Raw genomic sequence first — 16,149 nt, forward strand, 5'->3', positions numbered from 1 at the left:
TACGAACAGTTAATCTGCCAACTTTCCCCACTGCTGCCACTCTCCTTCCCAACACGAGTGTGATGATGGTAAGCTATTCAATGTTGTGAAAGTTCATTAAAAACTGCATGACATTTTCAACATATATAGAGTAATATGGCTAATAAAGATCATTATTAAAATTAAATTATCCTTGGAACAACATGTTATTCGAAATCCCTGCAGAATACTGTTATTTGCTAGAAAGAAATTGGCAGAGAATAGATATTTGATGTTCTTAGGGTCCGACAAATTGGTAAAACTCCAAGATTTTATTTTCCTGCTACAAGATTTATCAAAGAGTCAATGATAGGATCATGTATTCTCCATTAAATATATATTAATATGCATTTCATATACAGCAATTGCCAGAAATGTGTGACTCCATATTAATTATGGCTTCTTAAGTCTGGAAAAACTCTTTGAATTGTGTGACTAGGCATGATAATTTCTAATGCAGGCTTCAAGACATTACCTAAAGACCTTTTAGTCCTAAAGTCCTAAATTACCTAAAGTCCAAGCAATTAGGCTACCGTTTAAAAACAAAAAAAAACCAAACCAAACCAAAGTAATCCATCCAGATTTACTCTAGGAAACACATATACCTCTATATATTAACATCCCATACAAAAATGAATCTTTACTCTCTTAGGCCAGCTTCTCAACCAGCATCCTCTCCTCTCTATGGCTACCCATGCCTTCAAAAAGCTCCACTGGACAGGGAGGAGTGCCATTTCAGGCAGGGTACTGCAAACTGTACACCCTTATCTTTATGTCACCAGCCTAAAAATTCTCTAGAAAAAAAACCATTTGAGAACCATTGTGCTATCTATCCCTTCATGACAAGAAGCTTGCACTGCAGACTTCCATTTCTCTTGCCCTGCATAATGTAATTTTTATTTGTTTAATCCAAAATCACAAATTACAGTAGTGCTCATACTGTTACCACTGCCACAGAATGAAAACAAAGAATTCTGTATTTACTAAGGATTTGACAAAAGGTTTGGTTTATAAGTCCCAAGGGAACTATGAGTGCCCTTTTAAGTGTAATTTTGTGCAAGTGCACTACAGATAACCTCTTCTGGAAAATAACTGTTTGGGCAGCTGGAATTTACTATGAAGTCATCAGGAAACTACTGTTACAATAATCCACCCCTAATGGCAAAAACAGTTCCTGCTACATTTATGCAATATAAAGCATCTTGCAACGCACCACTCTATTTTAGCAGGTGCAACTTCTAAAAAGTTGAAGAGTAAAACATTTGACCTGATATTAATGGAAATCTTTCTTTTCTGTATATGACTAAACGATGTTGTTTTAATCTTCTGGTTTTGGTAAGCAGAAGGAGGTAACAACTACTTCAGTAATGCTACTTTCATATCAAGGGATCATGTAAACACTATAAAGAGCATTCATAAATATTCCACTTGTGTGCCCCACTAAAAAAAAACAGTTTTTATGAGAATGCTGAAATATCAAGATATCAATATCCCATTTAACATAATTAAAAATTCACTGACTTCAATGACATTGAATGACTTGAATGCTTACAACGATGGTTTTGTTTAACTGTTCATCCAATTTGAGGCCTTGGTTCAAGCACCCAAATTTACACATAAAGCAAGTGTACCGATTTGTCTCATTGTTTAACTTCCTTATTTATGGTTTCAAAAGCTGTAAGAGTGCCTGATAGTCCTTCGGTATTACATGTAAATCCTGCTCTACAGTTGCCGTGACCGTGGTAGGCAACCCTTGGGATCTATGTCCCACACGGTCCTTGGGGAAAGTTCTTAGGAGCTTCATGGACTTTGTACTACCCTCATGCACAGAGCTGAGTTCAAACTGTGCCGTTGTCCAAAGCAGCAGGGACCCCAGAGAAGAAAATGCATGCTACAAACCCAGACTAGGTTGGGCCAACACCCTTGAGATAAAAGGTGTTCCATATTCTTAACTAACATAGCAATAATAAATAAAAAGGCAATGCATTTAAATGCCACCCATTTCTCCTTTATATATCTACAAATTGCATGTATTAAAAAAGCAGGATATGTAATACTTTCCCAGGTCCTGCTGAGGAGGTTGTAAGGTGATGAGAATTTTTTTATCATGTGTGCTGGAAATGCCTCTAAATTAAATCATTCTGGAGCTAGCTTGTCAAATGTTGTCCTGATAGCAGGATAAAAAGCAGATCGCTCTCTATTATATGTGCTGTTATGTGTCAAAGAAACAATAAACCAAAGTCTAATCAATTGTTTTTGGTTTTTAGAGTCCCGTGGTGGGAGGGGATCAGTGGCAATTTCTATCTGGCTACAAACATTCACTGATACTCTCTGCAGTACAAGTCTACAGACAGTGGCTATGAATGAGCATGGATTATCTAAATCCTTAGCTGAAACTGCAAGATGCTACAGATTGAGATATTTTTTTCTTATACAGGTGAACTTCCTTCTGCAAGAAAATGTCTGGAGGCTCTTCTGCTGTCTGTCCCCGCTCCTCTCCACAATCAGCCTAAGAAAAACAAAGCAGGGGGTAGGATGTGGGGGTAGCTGGTGAACAACAGAGGTTATGGAAAAACAGAGCTCCAAGGTGCCTATGCCTTCACTGCCAGAAGGTTGCCAAATGATCTTATGATCATTTCAGTTAGTGGAGGAGATAAGAGTAAGTCCCTCACCATTTTAACTTTAGTAAGGTAGCCAGGGATCAGGAAGCTGCATTTGGCTCTTCATGGCCACAAGTTTTTACCCAAGAGTGTTCAGATGTTAAATAAGGGAGAAACAAGGCTGCTCTATTTAAAATCCTCCTGTCCTTATGTAGGAGTCCTGCCATGGATTGCTGATGCAAACGTACGCAGGAACCTTGTGCTTGTCACACACACAGATCCTGCCTTAAATATATATGTCACTGGAGCAGAAGACTGGGGAAAATAATTAGTTTGGGCAATTCTAAGATTACAGTTTCAGCTTTGTTAAAATAAAAAGTATTCAACTATAATGTTATTCTTTTCAACTATTCCCAAGGCACAGATATTAATTTAAACCACAGCACCAGCTTAATGAAGTCTTTTGTCAGGAAATGCTTAATATCCTTCTTTTTGGGCCTTACCTGTGATATCCTATTCTTATTTCGGAAGATAGAATGTACAGGTAAGTGCATCCTGCCATGCTGAATTAAGATTTGATCTCATGTTTAATACTCCACAGGTTATCTTAATATCTATTGGACATTCTGTTAACCTTCAAAGGACAATAACCCAAACAATTATTTTTTCTAAAACATCAGCCAGGTCACTCATTTACCCTCCTTGCATTCAAAAGACCCAGTTCAGCAATTACTTAAATTGCAGATGCTAGACATGTTACTGGACATACCAAGGAAGGACATGAACAAAGCAAGGTTTTGCAGAGTCAGTACCTTTTTATGATCAACAGATATATTTAGGAAAATAAGTCAAGTTTTAGGGCACGCAAGCCCCTCTTCATGCCATGGGCACTTATCCATACTCTCCAAGCTCAAAGAGGAAATGTAACTCAGCACCATAGTTTCAGGTCCCAATCCTGAAAAGACTCATTCATGTGAACAACTTTGCACAGAGCGAGTAGGGGGATGACCCAAGTACAAAGTTCACCACCTGGCTAACCCAAGATAAAAGCATCCTCCGGTATCATTTAAAGTATTAACAAAAGCATTCTCATCAGCCTCCCCCAAACATGTATTCTTTCCTCACAGCACCTCTGCAAGAGGTGCTCTACAACAAGGCTGAACATCTCTCTGCTCTTCATCAGCCACATTACACAAAGTCCCATAGGTCAAGGCTCACACTGAAGTAAAAGTTGCCCAAGTTTTTTCTTCTTTAGCTTCCGATTTGACTGAGAAGACTTAAAAATATGAATCCCAGCATACTATTTCTGAGGTGCTAGAGCTGGGCTGAAGAAAGGCAGCCAGACAGCCACAGTGCCCAAGACCAGCACTGTACATCCAGCACTGTACTCCATATGCAAGTCTGAGTGTGTTAAAAGAAAAGTTATCTTCAGGGAGTTCTCCATTTATGATCTGTATTTAACATCTGGAAAAAGAAACCATACTGTCTCAGCACATTGCCTGCAATATATATATTTAAAAAGTAAGAAGCAGAATGATTAAATCATATTTTAGGGGGGAATAAAAAAAATAATCAATATTTGAGTGGCTCAGGGCTAATTCATCACCCAAGCAATAATCTCCCTGAGTTAGTGCTGGTGGGTGAGGCCTTTGGACATATTGTGTTATCAGTGTAAAGGTCCTTTCTTACTGAATAAAGCTTTTGTAAGTGAATAAACTAATTTGTCAACTGATTTGCATAGATGATACCATCTTCCACTGGTGGTCACACTGCACAAAACGTTTGAGATTATTCTTTGGCTCTCATCACTTACAGAAGATTAAGTTAATACGTCCCACGTAGATTTAAAATTTCACCCACTTTTTAAAATATTATATACAAGGCGGTGTCAGTTGTTGCAAAGATGGGACAAAATAAAAAAGTTCCCTCTCTCACTGCAAACTTAGTTTTGCTTTAGTGTTGCCATAATTATCCTTTTCTGTCACATGTAAGACGTTCTCACCCTGCGCAAATACTGCTTTTAACCTAGCCTTGCTGTCTTTATCTGGGGCTTAAGGCAAGAGCCTTTCACATCAGTTGACACTCTCCCACCAAGTTATGAAGAAGCTGGGTAAGTCACCTGAATACTGGTGACTCCAGCACCTTCCCTAATTTCTCCTGCGTGCCCAAAGGTCTTGCACGCTCTCTCCATTCATTAGGATAATAATATTGCAGTGCAGCTCAGTTTTCTGAGACATATAAAGATGCATTGTCTCTGTGAACAGGTGAGCACAATCTCAGACCAAGCTTACAACAGTGCTGCTCATTCACAGGCTATTCTAACCCACGGACTCAGGACTAAGTGACACTCCAAAGCTGCAGCGAAGAAAAACTCTACGTTTTTGGTCTTCAAAGCATTTTTAGTATCAACCATTTAGAAGCATTTCCAGATTCCAGCTAAGAAAGGACAATAAAACCAGACTTTTTTTCCATCTACTCTTGTATTGCATTTATAAGCCCTTTGAAATCCAAACTTCTGTGCAGGATGAAAATGCACCATATATGGCATTTCTGACTTTCAAAGTGCTCTGTTGTCCCCAAACAATTTTCAGTCCGTTTTATTAGTTAATTAAGCTAATTGAAGCAAGAGATTCCATGGCCCACAAAGCCATTTGAAGAGTCATTTTCAACGCCAGGATGTTTCTGATTTCCAGTGTGTTGCTCACGTGGGATACATTGTATAAAAACAGATGAATTCTAGCTGAACTCGTAGGAAAATACTAAACAGTGGAAGATGGCGCAGGAGCTTATTTAGTAACAAATACTCCCAAACTTTTATCAAGGACAGAAAACTAACAGTGAAAAGGACTTTGCAAAATCAATTTAGGCCACTAATGAGGTTGCATTATAACTGTCCTGCTGGGTCAAGGCAGATGTCCAGCTAGCTACTGTAGTCAGAAACAGATGCTTAAAAAACAGTATCAGAAGCAGAGGTAGTCCAAAGTGATCCTTCCCCTGACATACTGTTTTAATTTCTGGCAATCAGCTGCCCAGTAACTTCCCAAGCCAAAAGGTGCATTGTGTTAGACAGCAGGGGAGATATATAGGAAAGCAATTATTTGTCATGTGACAAATAGTCATCCACCGACTAAAGAAACCACAGGAATTTTATCAGGAAGCAGTTTTTAAAAAGGAGAAAGCGCATTTTTGCATTGTATTTGTTTAAATTGTGGAAGACACTGGCATAGGTTGTTGTGGAGGCTAAAATTATAAATGAGGTCAAAAGCAGTTAGATAGAATTATGGAGGATTCATCCATCTGTCCATACCATTCAGTAATGTATAGCTTTCTTTTGCATCATCTCCTTTTTCATCTCCTCTTCTAGCTGAAAAGTCTCATTTATTTTGTCTGTTTTACATTTCTCATCTTTGTTGTATTTCATGGAAAAATTTCAGTTCTGCCATTTACCCTCCAGGATGATCAGAACCACACATAAGATTCAGGATACGGCCACAGAGACAGAAAATGAATTTACACTGTTTTCAATTCCTCCTCTTAGAAGTTTTAACACTGTTTGCCTTTTTGACTAGCTGCAAGATGATATTTTCAAAGAACTACCACAGTAGCTTAATGCTCTTTCTCAAGTAGCAATAATTTACTTAAAGCCCTTCATTCTATATATGTTTCTTTCCCCTATGTTCATCACTTTGAACTTGGGTGGATACTCTATTAAAATAAAACAGAAACATACCCAAGCACTACTTATGCTAGTAACATAAAAAAAAAAGAAACCAAATTAGTACTAGAACTCAACTCTAAAAAATTACATTAACACTCAAGATGCAAAAAATGTAAAATGAACAGACATGAACATGTCATGCTATACTTCAGATACTGCTTCTTGATGTGAAACACTACAATCAAAGGAACAAGCGCTTTCTGAAATATTTAAAAAAAAAAAAATCAGATAATGCTTCTTTGAACTGGCCAGGGTCCACAATTTTTTCCTTTTAATACAGATACATTAGCCTTTATTACATCTGCCACAGCAAATCTGGTCTTCTGACTTTGTATTATAGCAAGTACTTGTGGCCCTACTGATATAAAACAGGTTTTGCTCCCAATTGTTTTTCAAGCCAACATATGAATCTACAGAAGGTATAAAAACACTATTTTACTAGCAAATTAAAATTATGCAGATGTACCTAAATTAATTTCTGTGAAAAATTTTCTGTGAATTTTCTGATTTAAAAAATAACTTCTTCATAATTCCTCCTGAATAAATATTAAGCCATTCCCATTAGTGACAAGCGTAGCAATCCCAAATTTATGGCATATTACATAATGTTACTGTTTTGCAGCACTAAAGTTTATACTACTTCAAACTTAGAGAATAAATGTGGTTTCTTTAACTATGTCCCCTAAGGAGCTTCAGTTAGATAAGCACATGCATCATCATCAGCATCGTAAATAATAACATCACTCCAGTCCAGTGCTAAACTCACATCTGGTCTCACATTAAATCTGAATCCTGCTTTTATAAAGGATCAGGTCCCTCGAACCGTGTAAGAACAGGCTGATGGCATCCCAGGCCACGGGCAGAGCCGGTTCTTTCTTCTGCTGACTGTAGTGTACAATTAGACTAACGAATTGAACTGCCCATACGTGGATGTATCCACATACCAATCTCTTGAGAGGTCAGACCTACAGGAGCTTAGTAATTCTCAGTGTTAAAGCCAAGAGAGAGAACACAAAGGCCAAAAAAAAAACCGACCCCCCACTCCCCCCCCCCCAACAAAACCTGTTAATGACAGCAACTCTGAGATCTGACATGCCTGAATGCTGCATTTTTAATCCAAGTTCTTTCAGGCAAATTCAAATCAGACAACACAAAGCAGAGAAATAAAATTAAATGGGAGAGTAATTTAAAAAAAAGTTCTGAAACATTTTCAGTCTTTTGTACATTTGAAATTATTTTACCTTTTCTTCCAATGCCACTGCTGTTCTGCGTCTTTCATTTCCCATCCCTCTCCTACAGAGATTTTCATTTACTAGTCACAGCCATTCATTTCCATTTATCTTGAATGACACAGATGCTCATAATGCAATTTCTTGTTTGATTGCTCCATATCCTGCTAAAATAACGGTTAGAACACAGTCTTCAAGAGAAAAAAAACCCAACCCAAAACAAACCCAGAGATGCTGAGCAATTAATAATAAAAGAGTACTTTATCCACTGTAGCAGCAGAAGTCCATGCTCAACAGGTCTTAAAAGTGTAACAGGACATGAAGCAGTACAGCCTAGAAGAGCTTAATGCAAGTGTAACTGAAAGCAGTTCCCCAAGGAGATCATGAGAAGGTGAAGGATTTGGTACAGAAGAATCTACATATTTGCAAAAAAAGTTCTTTACTGAACAATTATTTACCCAAAGAACAGTCATTTCCTAGGCTGTAGGAGTAAGTTGAATCTGTATTAGAGAAAACATGGCCATCAGGCTAGCACAGGGTAAAAGGCAGAAGTCAACATTTAATACATTTTCACTGTATCAGAAAATTTTGCCTTGTAAAAGCAGTCAGAACAGAAAATAATAGGTGAGCAGGAACACTTCTATCAGGAAACAATGGCTGTAGAAGATGGATGCAGAGCCAGGATAGCACAGGCCTCACAGGCCAAAGGGAGAGCTTAAGATATCCAAATAACTAATTACTGTCTGCTAAAAACTATGGGGGAGTATCACAAGTCTCTTGCTGATAGTGGGTTCACTCCCAAACCATTCTCCATACCACAAAGGGGCCGTAAGTAGGACAGGACCAACACCTGAGCGCTTTCTGCAAGAAGCTGAGCAAAGCCTATAAACCCGGCATTGGCAAGTCTCTTCAGTCATTCAAGAGAAGCTGAGGAGACATTATGGAGGAGCCATATTTTCGCAATGTGAAATACCCAGGGATTTCACTTCTTCACTTCTACAACTTGCAAGTGCCCATGCAAATTCATGAGCATTTTTCTCCTCAGAGCTCTACCAAAGCGTAAAATTTAAACACGCCGCTAAACGTACCACATTCATTATCGACACCGACATAAGCAGACACCCTCAGGTGCTTCCACCTCCACATAGGTCTTGCTACAGCAATGCACACTCTTGGAGTTTTCAAGCCCTGGGACACATTAGACGAGTACCATACCAGTCAACGTGGTCACCACAAAGGCCTTTTTTAAAGGCCCTTAAACGTACATGTGAAAATATTGGGTAACAAAGGGGAAATCACCCCTTACGCCCGTTCCCATGCCCGCCACACACACAAAACCCCCTCCAGGCTGCCACCCCCACTGCCCTCTCCCTCCCACAGACGAGAAGCATGACCCCTCCCCACGGGCCTGGCCGCTGGTGGCAGGGGGAGGCCGGCTCCTACCTGTAGGCCGGGCTGGACCGCGGGCGCTGGGCTGCGCCGAGACTGCCCGTCGCCCGGCAACCGCCGCCGCGACCGCGCGCGGCCTCGGCACCTGACCCGACGCTCGCGGCTCCGCCCCCAGCCCCTGCGGCTCCGCCCCCTGCCCCGCTGCTCCGCCTCCGTGACCCGCTGCTCCGCCCCCCGCGACGGCGCTCCGCCCACGCCCGCCGCGGCTCCCTGTCCCGCGCCCGCCCATCCAGCCTCAGCGGCTCCACAGGGCCCGTCTGCGAGCTGCGGCCGGGATTGCAGCCCGAGCAGCGACAGCGAAGTACCTCAGGGTGCTGCGGGCACCGGGAAGAGACACAGCCTCCCCGCTGCCTGGGCGAGGAGGAGGAATAGAGTTTGGGGATCCTTCTGAGACAGGAAGGGATCCTGGCGGGAAAGAGCAGAGGAGGATGCTCGCAGGGAGAAGAGTGGAAATGTAAACAGCAGCATCAAAGTGGGGAGAGCAGGGTGGGCACGGCATTAAGGACAGGAACGGGATGGGAAATGCAGCAGGACCCCGCATGGGATTTGGGTGGCAGGTGACCACACAGCTGAAGGAGTCGGGGTGACAGCAGGATGAGGGTTGGGGGAATCTCTGTTCCCGACAGCATCTGAAACCTTCTTTGCGGGCTGACAGATATCAGCATCAATAACAGCATCATGCACAAAGGTGATTCCACACCGCTGCAGTTAGCCTGTATACAGGGAACAGCTTCCCTGAGGCAATCACTCCCTCAGCTCAAGTGGTGAGTGGCTGTGTTCCGAACTGAAAAATATGACTTGTGATGCATAACAAGGCTGGTTTCACCAAATCATTTTGCATTTTAAAAAACCAAGAAACAAACAGATTAAAGGCCTAAATTTCCAGACCAGAGTGCTCAAAAGATTAGACATGGCAGAATGAGGTTTGTCATAATCTGGATGTGGTTCAACTTTTGTTGGTGACATGATCAAACATCTCTGTTGGTGCAAGAGTGCAACCCCGGTGCAGCTCCATGAGCAGCAATGTGCTATTCTTTCCCCGTTCACAATCTCCTGGTTGGAGATTGCCATGGCATCATCATACTCCTTTTTCACTATTCAACCGCAATACAAATAAAGGATAGTTACTAATTTCTGGGGGGGGATTTTCTGGGACATCAGAAAATTACAGTGCCATCAGTGCCAAGTGCACGCCCAGGGCCCAGACAGGCTAGTGTACAAGATTAACTTCCTGTGGTTTGATGAGTTACTGTGCACCTGCAGCACCATCTTAACTGACCATGTTAAGAACCCTTCCACTTTCTAAACCAAACATGTTTGCTTTCCCTTAATATGATTTATTTAAAAAAGCAAGGGACTAAAGCACAATGTAGTCAGTTTTCACAGCTCCACTGAGAGGCAGTAATTCATTAAACCAGGTTAATTCAATCATCCAGACTCATCTGTGCATAAATTAAATTTGCCTGTTTGAACACACGCATTACCTGATCTTTTAGACTAATCACAATATATTTATTCAGAACATTGCTCTTACCATTCTCACTCGCACTTAGGAGGAATCCACATTTCCACACTTTAGATATAGGATTCATAAATCAGACACCTAGGAAAATGCGATCACACCCTCAATGGTCCCACATGAAAAGCCTGCTTTTTCAGGGGTTTACTTTCAGGATGGTACCCAGTGTTTTCTTGGGAGCAGCTCTTAGCAGTGTTTGTCTTGGGGGCAGGAAGGTAGGAGGTCTGGAGGGAAGCCGCAGAGTCCTGCCTGCCATTTAGAAGAGGCTCGGGTTTTGAATACCCTACTTGCATGCACTCACCCCCTCACACCTCCAATATATCCTGTACCTTTGCGAGGATGTTGGAGAGCAGCAGCTGCTGGTGGATTGCATCAGCATTTCCTCTGCAACAACACTAAATTTATTCTAGGGTTTGGAAAATACTATCTTAGACCATAAGTCAGGAAATGTGTTGACTCCCCTTTTGCAGGGTCTGACGGTCAATTAACGTCAGAGAAAATCACCAGGGGCCTGATTTTCCAAGGTGATGAGCGCACTCAGCTCCACCTGGTGTCATTGCAGTCCAGCTGCCCATCTTCACAGGAAGGAAGGCAATGGGCCTTGACATGCTCCAGGAAGGTAGTGTAATTCAGTGAAAACAACACCAAATCAAGCATCTGCCCCTTGAATTTTATTCCCAACTCTGCCATTTATGTTCCAGGTAACTAGCTCAAGTCACCTTGACTCAGTTTCCCCCCACACCTCTTCTTGGGACACACTTCCCGAAGGTTATCTGTGGAGTAAGTGTATTGTGCATGCACACATCTGCATGGTAGTTTACTTCTTTTCCTTCTTTTGCTGGAAATAATCTTGTTATGGCCAGCCCAGCCTGAACTATTTGAAACCAATCAAAGAAGAAATGCATCTTTCCATCATTGAGCAAGAGAAAAATCTGGCACAATTTCAGGGTAAATACAGCAGCTTTATGTCTGCCCTGTTCAGAGTTATTGTAATTGTGCTGGCACCATTCCCAGAGCTGAGCTAAGGTCAGTGAAAAACCTGTAAATTAATAACTGTGGAGCTGATGTGATCTCTATCCAGGAATCATGTTGTACATTCGTGAAGCTTTATAGGAGAGAAAAGTTATGTTTCAGTTTTGCCAAAAAATGTTTAAAATTTTAAAATCTTAATATTGACAATTAGCATACCCTGGACCTATTCGGAGATGTTGGACCTGATTCTGATCTCACCATCACAGGAACTCCACAAAATGGGTTAGTCTGGATTAATTATATTGGTGCTACCCAAATGAACAGGGATCAGGTGAAACTTTCTCTGAAAGCCAAGCCTAGATCAACATGCTTTTCCTTTGGGGTCTTACCTTACAAAGGAGAGATGCGTCTGTCCTCCTGGTTTTATCCAGTCACAAGCAACATCCAGTCATCCCAGTCACTAATTAATATTATTGGTTAATAGCTAATTGCTGTTGCCACTTGCATTACTAACATTTATGAATTCCATTGTACTAGCAACCTACAGGACCAGAAGGGGCTTTCTGGTCAGAGGAACCAGTTTTCTGCTATTGCAGGTAACCACATCAGAGTCATTTAGAAACCTGTCAGTCTCTTCCTCCTTCTTCTGAAAGATAGGTCCAAAGCCTCTCTCTGAAGATTACAGACCTCCTAATTTATAGGCCAACATTATTTATTGCCAATTTATACCTACTTGTTCTTTTGCCAAATTATTTTTCAGCTTAAAATAAATCTTACCCTCTGATGTTTGCATTCCTGATATATTTATAGGGCCCACTGTCATCTCCTCTCAACATTTATTTTGCTAAGTCATACAAGCCAAGCTCAAAATCTCCTGTCATTAAAGACAAGCTCGCAATCCTTTTTAACATCCTGGTTTTTCTTTTCCAGCTTTTCCTTCTTGATGATGGGTGACCAGAACAGTATAATTTAGTCCAGATGTCTTGTGCAGTAGAATAAACACTCTCCTTTCTGTACTGTAAATGTCTGGTATATCCTGGGGTCACGTTATCAAGGTCATCTCAAATTAGTAGCTCATAACCATCGACTATTAAGATGGGGTTCCTCTCTTTCTTTGTCCTCCCTGGTTGCAAAGGCAAGTGGAATGGAAGTCCCCACTGTAGTTAAAAGGTTTTGTAAGTATGTGACCCTGCGCTGTGTACCACTACATTTTATTCTATTCCTATTACTCCATCCCCTTCTTCCGGTCTTCCTCTGATGATACCCCTTAATCATTAGCAAATGTCATTAGCATGCTTCTGTCTTTTCCAAATGGCACTAACAGAAATTAAGATGAGTATTGTCCATAAGAACCTCCACTATGAACTACCTTTCAGCCCAATAGTCCCCCTTGCAGCATGATCTCTCCTCTGCATTAGCCAGCTCTGTAATCACCTTTTTGTCTAGTGAGAATCCCTTTTCCAGCAGAACTACCAATTTCCATTGAGACACAGTACTGAAGGCTGTCCTAAAGCCCCAGACTAGTAGTATTTTTTTCATCTAGAAGATCAGTCCTCTTACCAGAGGTTGGTATAATCCGCTTTTGGTAAACTCTTGCCACATTTTCCCATGTCTTTACTTATGCTTGCAGTCAAAATCTGTTCTAAAACGTTACATACTGTTAGGGGTCAGACTGATGGGTGTGTGTTAGCTTATCTCCTCTCTCTTGCCTCTCAGCTTCTTCAGAACTGGCATGCATTTGCAGTCCTCTATTTCTGTAGCATCATCCCAAATGTAACAATTATTTTGTTTAAGGTGTTCTTTCAGTACAGCAAGGCAGAAATTACTCAGTCCCCAAGTAAAGTGTATTAAACTCCTGAAATTTTGCTTTCCCCCTGGATAACTTCCATTTCTGTGCAGTTTTCATCAGCCATCCTACCACCACCACAGTGTTATACATCTCTATTGAAAGCAGAGGAACAGGAATTACTTTAGCTGTAAGTCCACACCTAGATGATCTTCAGGCTTGCCCCATTTGGATTTGATTTTCAACTATTCTTAATCTTTACACAAAAAGGTGTCAATACAGCTAACGCTACCAGATGAATACCATGCATGGTAAAAGATCTGCCTCCAGAAGCTTATTATTCCAAGTAGATAATACAGAGCAAGGATATTCATCCCCATTTTATACAAGACAAAAATCAAAACTAATCTGAGATTAAGTGAGGAATTCATATTATGGTACTGCCACCCCCATCCAGACTGCTGCTCTGCTGGAAAACTCTGCCATCTCCTTGTATTGCATGATAAGCAGAACACTGACTACCTTTGGTAATTCCTCTGTCGTTTAAGAGCTAGCAACTACCATGCCATTTTCAAAAAAATTAGCTCAGGCCTGCAGAAAGAGCTTTGGTTGAAGTCTAGACTATGGCATTAACCTCATGATTTCAGCTGCTTGAAGTCACTGCGTTCAGAAGATGGTGTAAGAACAGTTTCGACCATGGCAGGTGTTTAGGACTTCATCCTCAGAAGTGATGAATGAGGCTGGGAGGGAGTAAGAATTGATCCAAAGATCTGGAGGATGACAGGAGTCTGTGAATTGAATTTATTTTGCTGTCACTGCACCTGGCATGAAAAGAAAGGGCAATGAGAGGATCCAGTTAAAAAAAGTCTTCTCTGACTCACTGAATCTGGGCATTTGTTTTTGCTCCTTTTCACAGGCTTATGTGAATTCATAAACTGCAATCTGAAAGGAAAGCTTCATCAGGCAACATATGGCATTTTGTACAAAGCTGTATCTTTTGAAGCTGAACTAGACCTAGAAAAACTTTCGCTAACACTTTTATAGAGTATTTTAACTCACACTGAAAGATGGACGATCATAGTTTTTCTTTGTCCTTGCTTCTGTGAACAAGTAAACCAAACAACTGATGTCACCGAAGTTGTACAGAAACTGTATGTCATGTCTGAAGGTGACCACACACTCCAGAGGTCCTGAGCTAGGTCCTGAATGACAGAGCCTCTCTCCTCTCACCACTGCATGCTTGCTCAAGGAAAACGAACCCCCTCCTTGGCTTGGTAGAGTTTTGGGGTACTAGAAGGCAATAAAAACAGCAAATGGCACCTTCTCATGGTGAAGGGTCTCTGAGAGAAAAGGTAAGGTTAAGACAGGCTTCAAATGTGTTGCGATATCTCATTAGCTTAAGCCCTGATCAGATTCAGCTCTGCTGGGAGGGAAGAACTCCAGTGGAATCCCACTTACTTTCAAGCAATACCCGGTGCAGATGCAACACCAGAGGGCTCTTTCCTTCCTTTGTACTATTGCTTTAGAAAGGCAAGTTTTGGTTCACGACAAAGTGATTCTACCCAGAAGCGGTTGCATTACAGTGCAGTCAAGATGATTGATCAGGATGAAAGACATGAGGTAACAAACGTGAGACAGGGCACTGTATTAATATTTGAGCCACCAAGCCAGGATTTCCTAATTCCAGAAGGGCTTATCTCCTAATTCTGCCTTAATTTTAATGAAGAGTTGTAAATAAATGAATAAATAAATAAATGTAAGATTTCTCCCCCTTCCCATTTTTACAGGAAAAAGAAAGCAAAAGCTTTCTTATCTGAAAAAATATTGGGAGCCACAAAAGCATGCTTCCACTCCCTTGTTTATATCACTCCTGACTCAAGATGAATCACTGGTACCTTGAAATGCCTGTGTAGAAAATAAAGATTATTTTTTTTGTGTCTCTCTTCAAGGCCATCTATTTTTCTCAGTTTCTTTTGGGTCAAACTCTTTTCTGGTTTTGGAAAGCTCAAGGATGCTATCTGCACACATCTGCTATTCCAGGGTATGGCACCCTGTTCCACTGTATGGGACAAGTCTAAAGCTGCCCTACAGCTGCCAGATGGTCATTTTTACTAAAGAACTGGTAGGTACAAAACTCAGCATTGTTGCAACTGTAGTATCGCTATAGGGGTTTCATTCAGTTTAGGGGCATCACAGTGCTTGGTGTGGTAGAAATCCTCAGCAAGACAAGGTCTTGCTGAGAGGGCTTAAAAATGGCAGGCTTAAAAGAAAAATATAAAAGGAATAGTGTTGGCTGCGGGATTAATGCCCCTGGAACACAGAAGGCCTCTTGCTGATGCTATTCATAATTCACACCTGGTCCACATTGTTGGTGGTCCTTGCATTTCTTCTGGGATTAATTTCACAGTCAATGATTGAGTTGCAACTTTGTTTTCAACATTAAACTAAGAGAAAAATGAATTGATGTTGGAAAGGAGTTAAGGTCAATGACTTAGTTTTTGAGGAGCATCACTTGTTCTTTGCAGTGTAAAGAAACCTGTGGCCTCACTGCGCCTTTAGGTCTGTTTTGCCAAGCAGACGTTAGCTGTGAAATTCATCTAGCTGTCTTCAGGCAGGGGAATCAGCAGCTTTGCAAATGTGTACTTGCTTTTTGTGCCAATGCAAAGCCACCACAAAATGTTACCAAATCAGAAAGGTGTCGATTTATATTCACTTCCTATCAGTGTAAGTGACATTATATGGTGTGAAGCAGTGGAGAAATTGGGGCTGTTAAAAAAATTAATCAGGGCAAAGCACCAGCATGCCATTACACCACTCGTTTGCATGCACAATTCTAAGCTTACTCTGAATGCAACTCA

General features: G+C 41.2%; 1 protein-coding gene across 1 annotated transcript in view; it reads right to left on the minus strand.

Annotated features, from left to right (window-relative positions):
* The window catches only part of LRRC56 (leucine rich repeat containing 56), a 66,528-nt gene extending 57,418 nt beyond the window's left edge, over positions 1-9,110 (minus strand). Inside the window, exon 1 of the mRNA XM_075501466.1 lies at positions 9,009-9,110. The gene's annotated coding sequence lies outside the window, so the exon portion shown is untranslated. The remainder of the gene's footprint in view (positions 1-9,008) is intronic.
* Positions 9,111-16,149: the final 7,039 nt, after the last annotated feature.

The sequence above is a fragment of the Mycteria americana genome, chromosome 5 (genome assembly GCF_035582795.1).
Source record: "Mycteria americana isolate JAX WOST 10 ecotype Jacksonville Zoo and Gardens chromosome 5, USCA_MyAme_1.0, whole genome shotgun sequence".
In the NCBI taxonomy this organism is placed as follows: domain Eukaryota; kingdom Metazoa; phylum Chordata; class Aves; order Ciconiiformes; family Ciconiidae; genus Mycteria; species Mycteria americana.